This window comes from Lolium perenne, chromosome 5 (genome assembly GCF_019359855.2).
Source record: "Lolium perenne isolate Kyuss_39 chromosome 5, Kyuss_2.0, whole genome shotgun sequence".
NCBI lineage: Eukaryota > Viridiplantae > Streptophyta > Magnoliopsida > Poales > Poaceae > Lolium > Lolium perenne.
Window position 1 is genome coordinate 47,075,097 of NC_067248.2, and position 15,770 is coordinate 47,090,866.

A 15,770-nucleotide genomic window follows, 5' to 3' on the forward strand; every position below is an offset into this window, starting at 1 on the left:
ATAATATCTAGTATTGAGTTTGAACAACAAGGAAGACGGTGTAGAGTCTTATAATGTTTACAATATGTCTTTTATGTGAGTTTTGCTGCACCTGTTCATCCTTGAGTTTGCTTCAAATAACCTTGCTAGCCTAAACCTTGTATCGAGAGGGAATACTTCTCATGCATCCAAAATCCTTGAGCCAACTACTATGCCATTTGTGTCCACCATACCTACCTACTACATGGTATTTCTCCGCCATTCCAAAGTAAATTGCTTGAGTGCTACCTGTAAAATTCCATCATTCACCTTTGCAATATATAGCTCATGGGACAAAATAGCCTTAAAAACTATCGTAGTATTGAATATGTACTTATGCACTTTATATTTTATTAAGTTGCTTGTTGTGCGATAACCATGCTTCTGGGGAACGCCATCAACTATTGTTGAATATCATGTGAGTTGCTATGCATGTCCGTCTTGTCTGAAGGATCTATCATTTTAGTGGTTGGAGCATGCAAAATTGTTAGAGAAGAACATTGGGCCGCTAACTAAAGCCATGAATCATGGTCGAAGTTTCAGTTTTGGACATATATCCTCAATCTCATATGAGAATAATAATTGTTGCTACATGCTTATGCATTTAAGAGGAGTCCATTATCTGTTGTCCATGTTGTCCCGGTATGGATGTCTAAGTTGAGAATAATCAAAAGCGAGAAATCCAAAATGCGAGCTTTCTCCTTAGACTTTTGTACAGGCGGCATGGAGGTACCCCTTTGTGACACTTGGTTGAAACATGGCATGCAAAGATCCGGTAGTCCAAGCTAAGTAGGACGAGGTGCGGGCACTATTAGTATACCATGCATGAGGCTTGCAACTTGTAAGATATAATTTACATAACTCATATGCTTTATTACTACCGTTGACAAAATTGTTTCATGTTTTCAAAATAAAAGCTCTAGCACAAATACAGCAATCGATGCTTTCCTCTTTGAAGGACCATTCTTTTACTTTTATTGTTGAGTCAGTTTACCTATCTCCTTCCACCTTAAGAAGCAAACACTTGTGTGAACTGTGCATTGATTCCTACATACTTGCATATTGCACTTGTTATATTACTTTATGTTGACAATATCCATGAGATATACATGTTATAAGTTGAAAGCAACCGCTGAAACTTAATCTTCCTTTGTGTTGCTTCAACACCTTTACTTTGATTTATTGCTTTATGAGTTAACTCTTATGCAAGACTTATTGATGCTTGTCTTGAAGTACTATTCATGAAAAGTCTTTGCTATATGATTCAGTTGTTTACTCATGTCATTACCTTTGTTTTGATCGCTGCATTCATTACATATGTTTACAAATAGTATGATCAAGATTATGATGGCATGTCACTTCAGAAATTATCTTTGTTATCGTTTTACCTGCTCGGGACGAGCAGAACTAAGCTTGGGGATGCTGATACGTCTCCAACGTATCGATAATTTCTTATGTTCCATGCTACTTTATTGATGATACCTACATGTTTTATGCACATTATATGTCATATTTATGCATTTTCTGGAACTAACCTATTAACAAGATGCCGAAGAGCCGATTCTTTGTTTCTGCTGTTTTTGGTTTCAGAAATCCTAGTAAAGAAATATTCTCGGAATTGGACGAAACTTTCGCCCAGGGTCCTATTTTTGCACGAAGCTTCCAGAAGACCGAAGAGATAACGAAGTGGGGCCACGAGGCAGCCAGGGGGGTGGCCGGCGCGGCCCAAGCCCTGGCCGCGCCGACCTAGCCCCTGGGCCCCTCGTGTGGCCCCTCGCGTTGACCCTCCGCCTACTTAAAGCCTCCGTCGCGAAACCCCCAGTACCGAGAGCCACGATACGGAAAACCTTACTGAGACGCCGCCGCCGCGAATCCCATCTCGGGGGATTCTGGAGATCGCCTCCGGCACCCTGCCGGAGAGGGGATTCATCTCCCGGAGGACTCTACACCGCCATGGTCGCCTCCGGAGTGATGAGTGAGTAGTTCACCCCTGGACCATGGGTCCATAGCAGTAGCTAGATGGTCGTCTTCTCCTTGTTGTGCTTCATTGTTGGATCTTGTGAGCTGCCTAACATGATCAAGATCATCTATCTGTAATACTATATGTTGTGTTTGTCGGGATCCGATGGATAGAGAGTACTATGATTATGGTGATTATCAATCTATTGTTTATGTGTTGTTTATGATCTTGCATGCTCTCCGTTACTAGTAGAGGCTCTGGCCAAGTTTTTACTCTTAACTCCAAGAGGGAGTATTTATGCTCGATAGTGGGTTCATGCCTCCATTGAATCTGGGACAGTGACAGAAAGTTCTAAGGTTGTGGATGTGCTGTTGCCACTAGGGATAAAACATTGATTCTATGTCTAAGGATGTAGTTGTTGATTACATTACGCACCATACTTAATGCAATTGTCTGTTGCTTTGCAACTTAATACTGGAGGGGGTTCGGATGATAACCTGAAGGTGGACTTTTTAGGCATAGATGCAGTTGGATGGCGGTCTATGTACTTTGTCGTAATGCCCAATTAAATCTCACTATATTTATCATATCATGTATATGCATTGGTATGCCTTTCTCTATTTGTCAATTGCCCGACTGTAATTTGTTCACCCAACATGCTTTTATCTTATGGGAGAGACACCTCTAGTGAACTGTGGACCCCGGTCCTATTCTTTACATAGCATACAATCTACTGCAATACTTGTGTTTACTGTTTTCTTTGCAAACAACTTCCACTCGATACGTTTAATCCTTTGTTACAGCAAGCCGGTGAGATTGACAACCTCACTGTTTCGTTGGGACAAAGTACTTGGGTTGTGTTGTGCAGGTTCCGCGTTGGCGCCGGAATCCCTGGTGTTGCGCCGCATCACATTTCGCGACCATCAACCTTCAACGTGCTTCTTGGCTCCTACTGGTTCGATTAAACCTTGGTTTCTTTCTGAGGGAAAACTTGCCACTGTGCGCATCATACCTTCCTCTTGGGGTTCCCAACGGACGTGTACATCTACGCGCATCACGCGGCCCCCTTGCTGGCCGCGCCGGCCTATGGTGTGGCACCCCCTGGTGCCCCACAGGTCATCCTCTGGTGCTCCCAGGTGCCTCGTCGAAAAATAGGACCAACGGTGTAATTTTTGTAATTTTTAGAGAACTTCGAAAAATGCACATTTCTGGGTATTAAATTAATGATTACTGCGCAGGAAAATGATTTCTAAAATCTTAAACAACTAAAGCATATTGCAAAACAAAAGTGCTACAGCAAGTAAAATAAGTGAAGGGAGAAAGAAAGAAAGAAATGTTGTTTAGCTCTTTTATGCAATAAAATATACTCGTTAACAAGGTTGATTAAGTCTTGCTACCAAATAAATTTTATATGACATAAGAAGAAATAAACCTCAAATCAATCATGTTACCTTATATTGAATTGATATGGATCCAATCACAAGAGTTTGATATTCTTCTTTAGGCTCATATATAGGACAATCAATGGATCCCACTTTGATAGTTTTCACATTAAAAATTGTATTAACTCCACATACTTTATCGATCCTCTTGGGAAAATAGACAGTGTGTTCCTTATCATCAACATTGAAAGTAACCATGCCTTTATTGCAATCAATAACAGCCCCTGCAGTATTAAGAAAGGGTCTTCCAAGAATAATGGACATATTATCATCTTCAGGCATTTCCAACACAACAAAATCAGTTAATATCAAGCAATGCTGAGTAACTTGAACAGGAACATTTTCACATAAACCAACAGGAATAGCAGTAGATTTATCAGCCATTTGCAAAGATATATCAGTTGGTATCAATTTATCTAAATCAAGTCTCTTATAAAGAGAAAAAGGCATTACACTAACACCTGCTCCCAAATCACATAGAGCAGTTCTAACATAATTATTCTTGATGGAACAAGGAATAGTCGGTATACCTGGATCTCCAAGCTTCTTTGGAATCTTACCATTGAAGGAGTAATTAGCGAGCATAGTGGAAATTTCCTCATTGGGGATTTTCCTTTTGTTAGTAACAATATCTTTCATATACTTTGAATAAGGAGGCAATTTAATAGCATCAGTCAAAGGGATTTGCAAAAATAAAGGTTTCATCCAATCACAAAATTTATTATAATGTTCCTCCTCCTTTGATTTTAGTTTCTTAGCAGGAAAAGGCATTTGCTTTTGAACCCAAGGTTCTCTTTCATTACCATGTTTCTCAGTAATAAAATCTTCTTTAGTGTACTTTTTATTTTTAGCATGCTTTTCAGGTTCTTTTTCAATTTCTTCTTTATCAGGAGTATCATTCTTATCATTATCTTCCTCATGTTCATTACCACTTTCAGTTTCAGCATCAGAAATAGAAATACTATTAGGATCATTAACAGGTTCAGAGGATTCTACAACATTCTTATGTTTCTTTTTCTTTTTCTTAGATGGAGTACTAGTTTTAATTAGTTGAGAATCTTGTTCAATTCTTTTGGGATGCCCTTCAGGATATAGAGGATCCTGGGTAGAAACACCACCTCTAGTTGTTACTTCATAAGCATGTTTTTCTTTAGAATTGTTTCCCAACAAGTCATTTTGCACTTTAGTAAGTTGATCAATTTGAGTTTGAACCATTTGAAAATGTTTAACAAGTATCTTAACATCATTGGAGGTTCTCTCCACAATACCATGCAATTCACTAATAGCTCGGGAATTTTCCATTAAATGATTCTCTACTCTCATATTAAAGTTTTCTTGCTTAACAATATAATTATCAAATTCATCTAAGCATTGAGCAGGAGGTTTTGAATACGGAATATCTTCCCTAGTAAAGTGTTGAAGCGAGTGTACCTCAATCATGGATGAAGGGGGAGTTATCTCACATAAATCTTCTATAGGAGGTAAATTCTTCACATCTTCAGGTTTAATACCCTTCTCTTTAAGAGACTTCTTGGCTTCCCTCATATCTTCATCATTTAATTTAATCATACCCCTCTTCTTCACTATCGGTGTTGGGGTTGGTTCAGGTGTAGACCAATCATCATGATTCCGGCCTATTTTAGCCAATAATTCTTCGTCGCCCTGGAGTTCTTTTCCTGAAAACACAACCAGCACAACTATCCAGGTATGCCCTAGACTCAATAGTTAGTCCACTATAAAATATATCAAGTAAATCATGCTTTTCCAAATCATGGTCAGGCTAAGCTCTAATAAGAGAACAAAATCTCGCCCAAGCCTCAGGCAATTTCTCTCCATCTTCCTGGTCAAAATTATAAATTCTCTGCAAAGCAGCATGTTGAGCACTAGCAGGAAAGTATTTTCGAAAGAAAACATCACGCAAGTCAATTGGACTTTTAATAGAACCAGGAGGCAAATTATTATACCAAGTTTTAGCATCATCCTTTAATGAGAAAGGAAAAATTTTAGCGACAAAATAAGTACGCATCTTGACATCATCAGAAAACACGCCACTAAGAGTAGATAACTCAGTCAAGTGTTCAACAGCACTTTCTTTTTCAGTACCACAAAAGGGTGTTTTCTCAACAATAGCTATATGAGATAGATCAAGAGAAAAATCATAATCTTTATCCCTAATGTTTATAGGAGATGTGGCAAATTTAGGATCAGGAGATGGTTTATATCTAACAGCATGTTCTGCAAGCAACTTTTTAATTTTTCTTGCATCAGTAGTAGCATTGCATTTTTCAATAAAATCATCATCAAGCTCTACATAATCTTCATTAAGATCATCACTAGAATATTCAACAGACTCAGGTGAATTAACAGGTGTAGCAGCATTTTCATTAGGAGTTTCAGTATTTTCAATTTGTCTAGACTTAGCAATTGTAGCATCTAGAAAAGATCCTAACGAACCATCATTATCAAGCACAGCAGAAGCATCATCACAATTATGAGAGGAATTTTCATATTCAGCAGAAGTACCAGCATTTGAAGTTTGTGGTGGTGAAACAAGTTTACTTATCACAGATGGTGAATCAAGAGCAGCAGAGGTACTAAGAGTTGTACCTTTTCTTGTAGTGGATGGTAATATGGCGATCTTAGTATCGCGAGGTTTACCCATGATGGAGAATTTGCAGCGAACAATATCAATCCAAGTGAACTTCCAAATAAAGCTATGCTCCCCGGCAACGGCGCCAGAAAATAGTCTTGATGACCCACAAGTATAGGGGATCGCAACAGTCTTCGAGGGAAGTATTACCCAATTTATTGATTCGACACAAGGGGAGACAAAGAATACTTGTAAGCCTTAACAGCGGAGTTGTCAATTCAGCTGCACCTGGAAACAGACTTGCTCGCAAGAGTTTATCAGTAGTAACAGTTTTATGGCAGTGGAAATAGTGAAATAACAACAACGGTGAAATAAAGACAGCAGTAGTGATTATAGTAAACAGCAGGATTAAAATACTGTAGGCACAGAGACGGATTTAACGGGCGTTGCATGGATGAGAGAAACTCATGTAACAATCAAAGCATGGGCATTTGCAGATAATAATAAAACGGTATCCAAGTACTAATCAATCAATAGGCATGTGTTCCATATTTAGTCGTACGTGCTCGCAATGAGAAACTTGCACAACATCTTCTGTCCTACCAGCCGGTGGCAGCCGGGCCTCTAGGGAAACTACTGGATATTAAGGTACTCCTTTTAATAGAGTACCGGAGCAAAGCATTAACACTCCGTGAACACATGTGATCCTCACATCGCTACCATCCCCTCCGGTTGTCCCGATTCTTGTCACTTCGGGGCCATTGGTTCCGGACAGCGACATGTGTATACAACTTGCAGGTAAGATCATAAACAACGAATATCTTCATGAATCAATAACATGTTCAGATCTGAGATCATGGCACTCGGGCCCTAGTGACAAGCATTAAGCATAACAAGTTGCAACAATATCATAAAAGTGACTTCTACGGATACTAGGCACTATGCCCTAACAATCTTATGACTATTACATGACCAATCTCATCCAATCCCTACCATCCCCTTCAGCCTACAGCGGGGGAATTACTCACACATGGATGGGGGAAACATTGCTGGTCGATGGAGAGGCGTTGGCGGTGATGGCGGTGAAGATCTTGTTGGAGATATGCCCAAGAGGCAATAATAAATGGTTATTATATATCTTTGTGTTTATGATAATGTTTATATACCATGCTATAATTGTATTAACCGAAACATTGGTACATGTGTGATATGTAAACAAACAAAGAGTCCCTAGTAAGCCTCTTAACTAGCTTGTTGATTGATAGATGATTAGTTTCATAATCATGAACATTGGATGTTATTAATAACAAGGTTATATCATTGTATGAATGATGTAATGGACACACCCAATTAAGCGTAGCATAAGATCACGTCATTAAGTTATTTGCTATAAGCTTTCAATACATAGTTACCTAGTCCTTATGACCATGAGATCATGTAAATCACTTATACCGGAAAGGTACTTTGATTACATCAAACGCCACTGCGTAAATGGGTGGTTATAAAGGTGGGATTAAGTATTCGGAAAGTATGAGTTGAGGCATATGGATCAATAGTGGGATTTGTCCATCCCGATGACGGATAGATATACTCTGGGCCCTCTCGGTGGAATGTCGTCTAATGTCTTGCAAGCATATGAATAAGTTCATAAGAGACCACATACCACGGTACGAGTAAAGAGTACTTGTCAGGAGACGAGGTTGAACAAGGTATAGTGTGATACCGATGATCAAACCTCGGACAAGTAAAAATATCGCGTGACAAAGGGAATTGGTATCGTATGTGAATGGTTCATTCGATCACTAAAGTCATCGTTGAATATGTGGGAGCCATTATGGATCTCCAGATCCCGCTATTGGTTATTGGTCGGAGTGAGTACTCAACCATGTCCGCATAGTTCGCGAACCGTAGGGTGACACACTTAAAGTTGGATGTTGAAATGGTAGAACTTGAATATGGAATGGAGTTCGAATATTTGTTCGGAGTCCCGGATGTGATCCCGGACATCACGAGGAGTTCCGGAATGGTCCGGAGAATAAGATTCATATATAGGATGTCATTTTATGTGAATAAAATGATGCGGAAGGTTCTATGGAAGGTTCTAGAAGGTTCTAGAAAAGTCCGGAAGAAATCACCAAGGAAGGTGGAGTCCACATGGGACTCCACCTCCATGGCCGGCCAACCCTAGTGGGGGAGGAGTCCCAAGTGGACTCCCCCTTAGGGGGCCGGCCACCCCCCCTATGGAAGGTGGAATTCCCACCTCTAGTGGGAGGGAAGGTTTTCCACCATATGGAAGGTTTTGGGTTCGGGTCTTATTCGAAGACTTGTAGTCCAACACTTGGGGCTTCCACCTATATATAGAGGGCCAAGGGGAGGGGGCCGGCCGACACCAAAGCCACAAGCTTGGCCGCCCCCCATAGTGGCCGGCCACCCCCTCTCCCCAAACCCTAGCGCCCCGCTCCTCCACCATATCCCGCACGCTTAGCGAAGCTCCGCCGGATTTCTCCACCGCCACCGACACCACGCCGTCGTGCTGTCGGATTCAAGAGGAGCTACTACTTCCGCTGCCCGCTGGAACGGGGAGGTGGACGTCGTCTTCATCAACAACCGAACGTGTGACCGAGTACGGAGGTGCTGCCCGTTCGTGGCGCCGGAACCGATCGTGATCAAGATCTTCTACGCGCTTTTGCAAGCGGCAAGTGATCGTCTACCGCAGCAACAAGAGCCTCCTCTTGTAGGCTTTGGAATCTCTTCAAGGGTTAGTCTCGACAATCCCCTCGTTGCTACCGTCTTCTAGATTGCATCTTGGCTTGGATTGCGTGTTCGCCGTAGGAAAATTTTTGTTTTCTATGCTACATTATCCTACAGTGGTATCAGAGCCGTGTCTATGCATAGATGGTTGCACGAGTAGAACACAATGGTTTTGTGGGCGTTGATGCTTATGTTATCTTTAGCTTGAGTACTTTGCATCTTTGTGGCATAGTGGGATGAAGCGGCTCGGGCTAACTTTACATGACCGCGTTCATGAGATTTGCTCCACGCTTGACATGCAACTTGTATTGCATAAGTGGCTTTGCGGGTGTCTGTCTCTCCTACTATAGTGAAGATTCAATTTACTCTTCTATTGACAACACTAGTATCACCGTTGTGGTTCATGTTCGTAGGTAGATTAGATCTTACTCGAAAACCCTAAACCACGTAAAATATGCAAACCAAATTAGAGACGTCTAACTTGTTTTTGCAGGGTTTGGTGATGTGATATGGCCATAATGTGATGATGAATATGTATGAGATGATCATTATTGTATTGTGGCAACCGGCAGGAGCCTTATGGTTGTCTTTAATTTTCATGTTGAGTAGTATTTCAAAGTAGTTGTAATAGTTGCTACATGAGGTGAACAACCATGAAGCCAGCGCCATGAACCTTGACGCTACGCCGACGATGATGGAGATCATGCCCGAAGATGATGGAGATCATGTCCGTGCTTTGGAGATGAAGATCAAAGGCGCAAAGACAAAAGGGCCATATCATATCACATATGAATTGCATGTGATGTTAATCCTTTATGCATCTTATTTTGCTTAGATCGCGACGGTAGCATTATAAGATGATCCATCACATTAATATCAAGATAATAAAGTGTTCTTCCCTCGTATGCACCGTTGCATTGTTCGACGTTTTGAAGCATCTCGTGATGATCGGGTGTGATAAACTCGACATACAACGGGTGTAAGCCATGTTGCACACGCGGAATACTTGGGTTTGCTTGACGAGCCTAGCATGTACAGACATGGCCTCGGGACAACGGAAACCGAAAGGTTGAACACGAGTCATATGGATGATATGATCAACATGTTGATGTTCACCATTGAAGCTACATCATCTCACGTGATGATCGGTTTTGATGTAGTGGATTTGGATCGTGTACCACTTAACAACTATGAGGGATGTTGTATTAAGTGGGAGTTCATTAGTAATTAGATTAAAACATGAACTAATTATCATAAACATAGTCTGAGTAGTATTTTGAATTAATTTTGTAGTATTGGCATCCGTTTACTACTATGCGCTAGTCTTGTTATTGAGATAGAAATACTGTTAAAATCTGATAAGAAACTTTACGGATTAGTACCGTATTGTTAAAGAATCAAGAATTGATTAAGTCCTATTGCAAATTTTTAGTGAAACTCACTTTATTGATTCAGAGAGCTATGGTTTCAATTAGTACCTAAAGTTATCTTGTCTCCGTGAAACTTGAAGTTCAAATCTGTTTGAAAAGTAAGGAGCTGAAAATTTAGTTTTCAGAAATAATCAAGGTATGAGATATATGTGATATCTAAGACCTTATTGCAAGATGATAGAATATAATTTGGTGAGACTACATAAACTCATAAGTTTTATGGGAATGTATGAAGGTTGAAGACGCCAGGCGTCACAATCCTCCAACTATTGGAGCACTAACGATATTCGCATATCCATGAAGTTATCATCCTTAGTATGCACCGTTGCTAAGACTCGTCGTATCGAAGCATCACGTGATGATCGGGTGTTATAGATTCTACGTGTGCTTACAATGGGTACATGCGATTACTAAGGTTAAACTTTATGAGCCTAGCATGTACAGACATGGTCTCAAAAAGTCGTCATAATATGATGGATAAAATTATGAGTGAAATTGTTCATCATATTAAAAGGTTACTAATAGTGAAATCCGGAACACTTGTCATATGATGATCAACTTCAAAGAACCTCAAGGTTATTGGTATTTGATCAACAAACCTAGAAGTTATTTATATTGAAGTGTTTTTCTGAATAATGAGGAAAGCTAAAAGAGAAACTATAAAAGATATTTTGGCAGAAAGAAAAGAAAAGACTAGAAAGTCTAGCTCAGGTGTATATAAATGATATACATGTTATGGTTGTCTTCCTAGTTTGGTCACACAATAAAATTCTTGGGTATTTGTACCATATTGGTTGGTATGAAGTGTCATACAAAACAACGCAATACAAGAATACAATGGCCTAAGTGACTGACAAGGAATATGATAGGAATACACGTCTGGAACAAAAATAAAGTGTTATTATGTTCGTCGTTGGTATTCTATCTAGCCCTTAGAATTTATAATAAAGAACTTAATAATTGTTATTTTGCTCTGGTCAAATGAAAACAATAAGTTGTTCAAATTATGACATTACTCCATGTATGATGGATAAGTTATTATAAATCTTAATGGTGAAACACACATACATAACACTGACGCTAAAATGCCATAAGGCAAATGATTTGAATTCCACTCATTTGTGGAACCGCCATTTAGGTCATGTTAGAAAGGTACGCATGAAGGAACTCCATGCAAATGGATTTTTGGAGTCACTTGATTTTTGAATCTTTTGACGCTTGCAAATCTTTTCTAAAGAGAATGATTAAAATACCGTTCATAGGCCAAAAGTTGAACGGGCAACTAACTTAGTGGAAATATACATGATGATGTATGTAGTTCACTGGGCATAGTTGTGTGCGGGAGATTCTTCTACTTCATGAAAACTTCCAACAATGAATTGAGTATATATGTGGATATATTCAATAAGAAAGAAGTTTGAAACATTTGAATAGATTCAAATAAATTTCAGCATGAAGTGGAAATCATCGTAATAGAAAAGTCAAATATCTATGATTGGATCATGGTAGAAATATTTGAATTACGAGTTTTAGCGAACATCTAAGAGAGTTATGAAATTGTTCTACAACTCACATTTCTTGGAGTATCATAATGATGATATAGTATCCAAGATATGTATCCAAACCTTGTTGGATTAATGATGAGATAAAATATTATGACGCCATTATATTTTTGTGGATTATGCTTTAGTGACTACCGCTTTTACACTGAATAGAGCATCATCATGATCCGTTGAAATGACATCATACGAGTTATGGTATGGGTATAAACCCTAATAGTCTTTCTTTAAATTTTGGTCTAAGAGTTTACAACCAAAATCGGATGAATGTCTTTGTTGGTTATCCCAGAGAATTAATTGGGAATTCTTCCCACGAGACAAAGACAAAAGTGTTTGTCAATGTTTCTTATTTCCAAGAAATTGTTTCTAGTGAAGTATTTGAGTGGGAGGACAATATAATTTGATAAGGTTTATGAACCTGAGCATAATGATCAGAGTAGCGCAGCATCGGAATTTGTTTCGGAAGCGGCCACGACGATCATGGCTCCCATGACTACAAAGTGTTTTAGCCATGGAGATCGAAGTACATATTGAACCTTGTAGGTATGGTTTACTTTGTGATCAAATAAATGATTTGTGAACAAAGGATTGATTTTGAATAATGATAAACCAACTACAAACAAAGAAGTTATGATGGGCCCTGACTCCGTTAAAATGGCTATACGCCATGAAATCCAAGATAGATAAATACTTTTTGAAAGTAAATGGATCTATAAAATTGATGGACTTGGATGGAATATCCTTGAATAAGCTCGACTTGTCGAAAAGTTGTTTACGACAAAGTTCAAAGAGTTGACTACGATAAGATTAGATCTTCCGTAGTAATGCTTATAGTCTATGTGGATTATTCTAGTAATCGCTACATATTTCTTTCATGAGATATGATAGTAGGATGGCAAAATACATTACTTAACAGAAGTGTGTATTAAAGGTGTATACAAGATACAACCAATTCTTTTGCTAGTCCGTGGAATACTAGATAGGTATACGAACTTCAATTGGATGAAGTGAGTATCGCGGAGTTGAATCTTCACCGGATGAAATAGTCAAAGAGTTTTGATTTCATCAGAAACGATGAAGGTGCTTGCATTTGCAAGAAATTAAGTGGGAGCGCTGAGACATATTTGTAATACTTTATGTAGCTGACATATCGTTGATTATAAATAATGTAATTATATAATTGATTAAAAAGGTTTCATTGAGAATTAACTTCAATGAAAGGATATGGACTGAAACAAATTTAGTGTCAAGATCTATGAAGATAGATTGAAACACATAGATAAGTTTAAGTCAAAGTACATATGATGGATATTGAAGTAGTTCAATATAGAAATATTAAGAAAATGTTCTTGTCATGTGAAGGTTTAACAAGACTTGAGTGTATCTGACACTCAATGAGTAAAAACACATGAGTGATTATAGATCACGAATAACATGTACACAATCAGATATCATGTGCTATAAAGTGTTATGAGCATATACCAGAATGATTCATATGATGATCATTGAACGACAGTAAGAATATCCTTAAGTACTTTAGAAGAACTAAGGATATATATATATTTTTGTATGAAGAAATGACAAACAAATCGCTGTAAGATGTTACACCGATATTGGTTTTGTCACATATAAAATATAATTTAAAATCTCAAATTAGACTAAGTGTTGTTTAAAAGGTAGCACAATGAGCTAGAAGTTGTCTATGCTAGATTTAGAAGAGTTCTAAATATTGTGATGGATTCTACAAAAGAAGGCAGAATATGTGATTGTTTTGACAATGACAAAGGATGTTAAGTCAGGAGGTTCTTTGAGAACTTGGTGTAGTTCCGACAAAGTCAGAACTTTGAAGCTATATTGTGTGTGACAATATTAGTGACATATTTCAGACCGCGGAATTAAGGTTCCACCAGAGGACTAAGCATATATGCCGACTCATTTGGAAAATGAGTGATGCGCTGAGACGCATATGAATTGCAAAATACATACGTTTCTGAGCATGTCAGAACCGTTGACTAAAACCTCTCCCGTGAGCAAAACATGATAAAGCACCAGAAGGCCAAGGTGTTATATCTTTACATATGTAAACTAGATTATTGACTCTAGTGCAAGTGGGAGACTGTTGGAGATATGCCCAAGAGGCAATAATAAATGGTTATTATATATCTTTGTGTTTATGATAATGTTTATATACCATGCTATAATTGTATTAACCGAAACATTGGTACATGTGTGATATGTAAACAAACAAAGAGTCCCTAGTAAGCCTCTTAACTAGCTTGTTGATTGATAGATGATTAGTTTCATAATCATGAACATTGGATGTTATTAATAACAAGGTTATATCATTGTATGAATGATGTAATGGACACACCCAATTAAGCGTAGCATAAGATCACGTCATTAAGTTATTTGCTATAAGCTTTCAATACATAGTTACCTAGTCCTTATGACCATGAGATCATGTAAATCACTTATACCGGAAAGGTACTTTGATTACATCAAACGCCACTGCGTAAATGGGTGGTTATAAAGGTGGGATTAAGTATTCGGAAAGTATGAGTTGAGGCATATGGATCAATAGTGGGATTTGTCCATCCCGATGACGGATAGATATACTCTGGGCCCTCTCGGTGGAATGTCGTCTAATGTCTTGCAAGCATATGAATAAGTTCATAAGAGACCACATACCACGGTACGAGTAAAGAGTACTTGTCAGGAGACGAGGTTGAACAAGGTATAGTGTGATACCGATGATCAAACCTCGGACAAGTAAAAATATCGCGTGACAAAGGGAATTGGTATCGTATGTGAATGGTTCATTCGATCACTAAAGTCATCGTTGAATATGTGGGAGCCATTATGGATCTCCAGATCCCGCTATTGGTTATTGGTCGGAGTGAGTACTCAACCATGTCCGCATAGTTCGCGAACCGTAGGGTGACACACTTAAAGTTGGATGTTGAAATGGTAGAACTTGAATATGGAATGGAGTTCGAATATTTGTTCGGAGTCCCGGATGTGATCCCGGACATCACGAGGAGTTCCGGAATGGTCCGGAGAATAAGATTCATATATAGGATGTCATTTTATGTGAATAAAATGATGCGGAAGGTTCTATGGAAGGTTCTAGAAGGTTCTAGAAAAGTCCGGAAGAAATCACCAAGGAAGGTGGAGTCCACATGGGACTCCACCTCCATGGCCGGCCAACCCTAGTGGGGGAGGAGTCCCAAGTGGACTCCCCCTTAGGGGGCCGCCACCCCTATGGAAGGTGGAATTCCCACCTCTAGTGGGAGGGAAGGTTTTCCACCATATGGAAGGTTTTGGGTTCGGGTCTTATTCGAAGACTTGTAGTCCAACACTTGGGGCTTCCACCTATATATAGAGGGCCAAGGGGAGGGGGCCGGCCGACACCAAAGCCACAAGCTTGGCCGCCCCCATAGTGGCCGGCCACCCCCTCTCCCCAAACCCTAGCGCCCCGCTCCTCCACCATATCCCGCACGCTTAGCGAAGCTCCGCCGGATTTCTCCACCGCCACCGACACCACGCCGTCGTGCTGTCGGATTCAAGAGGAGCTACTACTTCCGCTGCCCGCTGGAACGGGGAGGTGGACGTCGTCTTCATCAACAACCGAACGTGTGACCGAGTACGGAGGTGCTGCCCGTTCGTGGCGCCGGAACCGATCGTGATCAAGATCTTCTACGCGCTTTTGCAAGCGGCAAGTGATCGTCTACCGCAGCAACAAGAGCCTCCTCTTGTAGGCTTTGGAATCTCTTCAAGGGTTAGTCTCGACAATCCCCTCGTTGCTACCGTCTTCTAGATTGCATCTTGGCTTGGATTGCGTGTTCGCCGTAGGAAAATTTTTGTTTTCTATGCTACATTATCCTACAGATCTCCTCCAATTCCCCGTCCCGGCGGAGTGCCAGAACGGAGACTTCTGGCTCCCGCGACGGAGTTTCGCGATGTGGCGGCTCTCTGGAGGGTTTCTGGCGATTTCGACTTCTCTCCGTGCGTTTTCAGGTC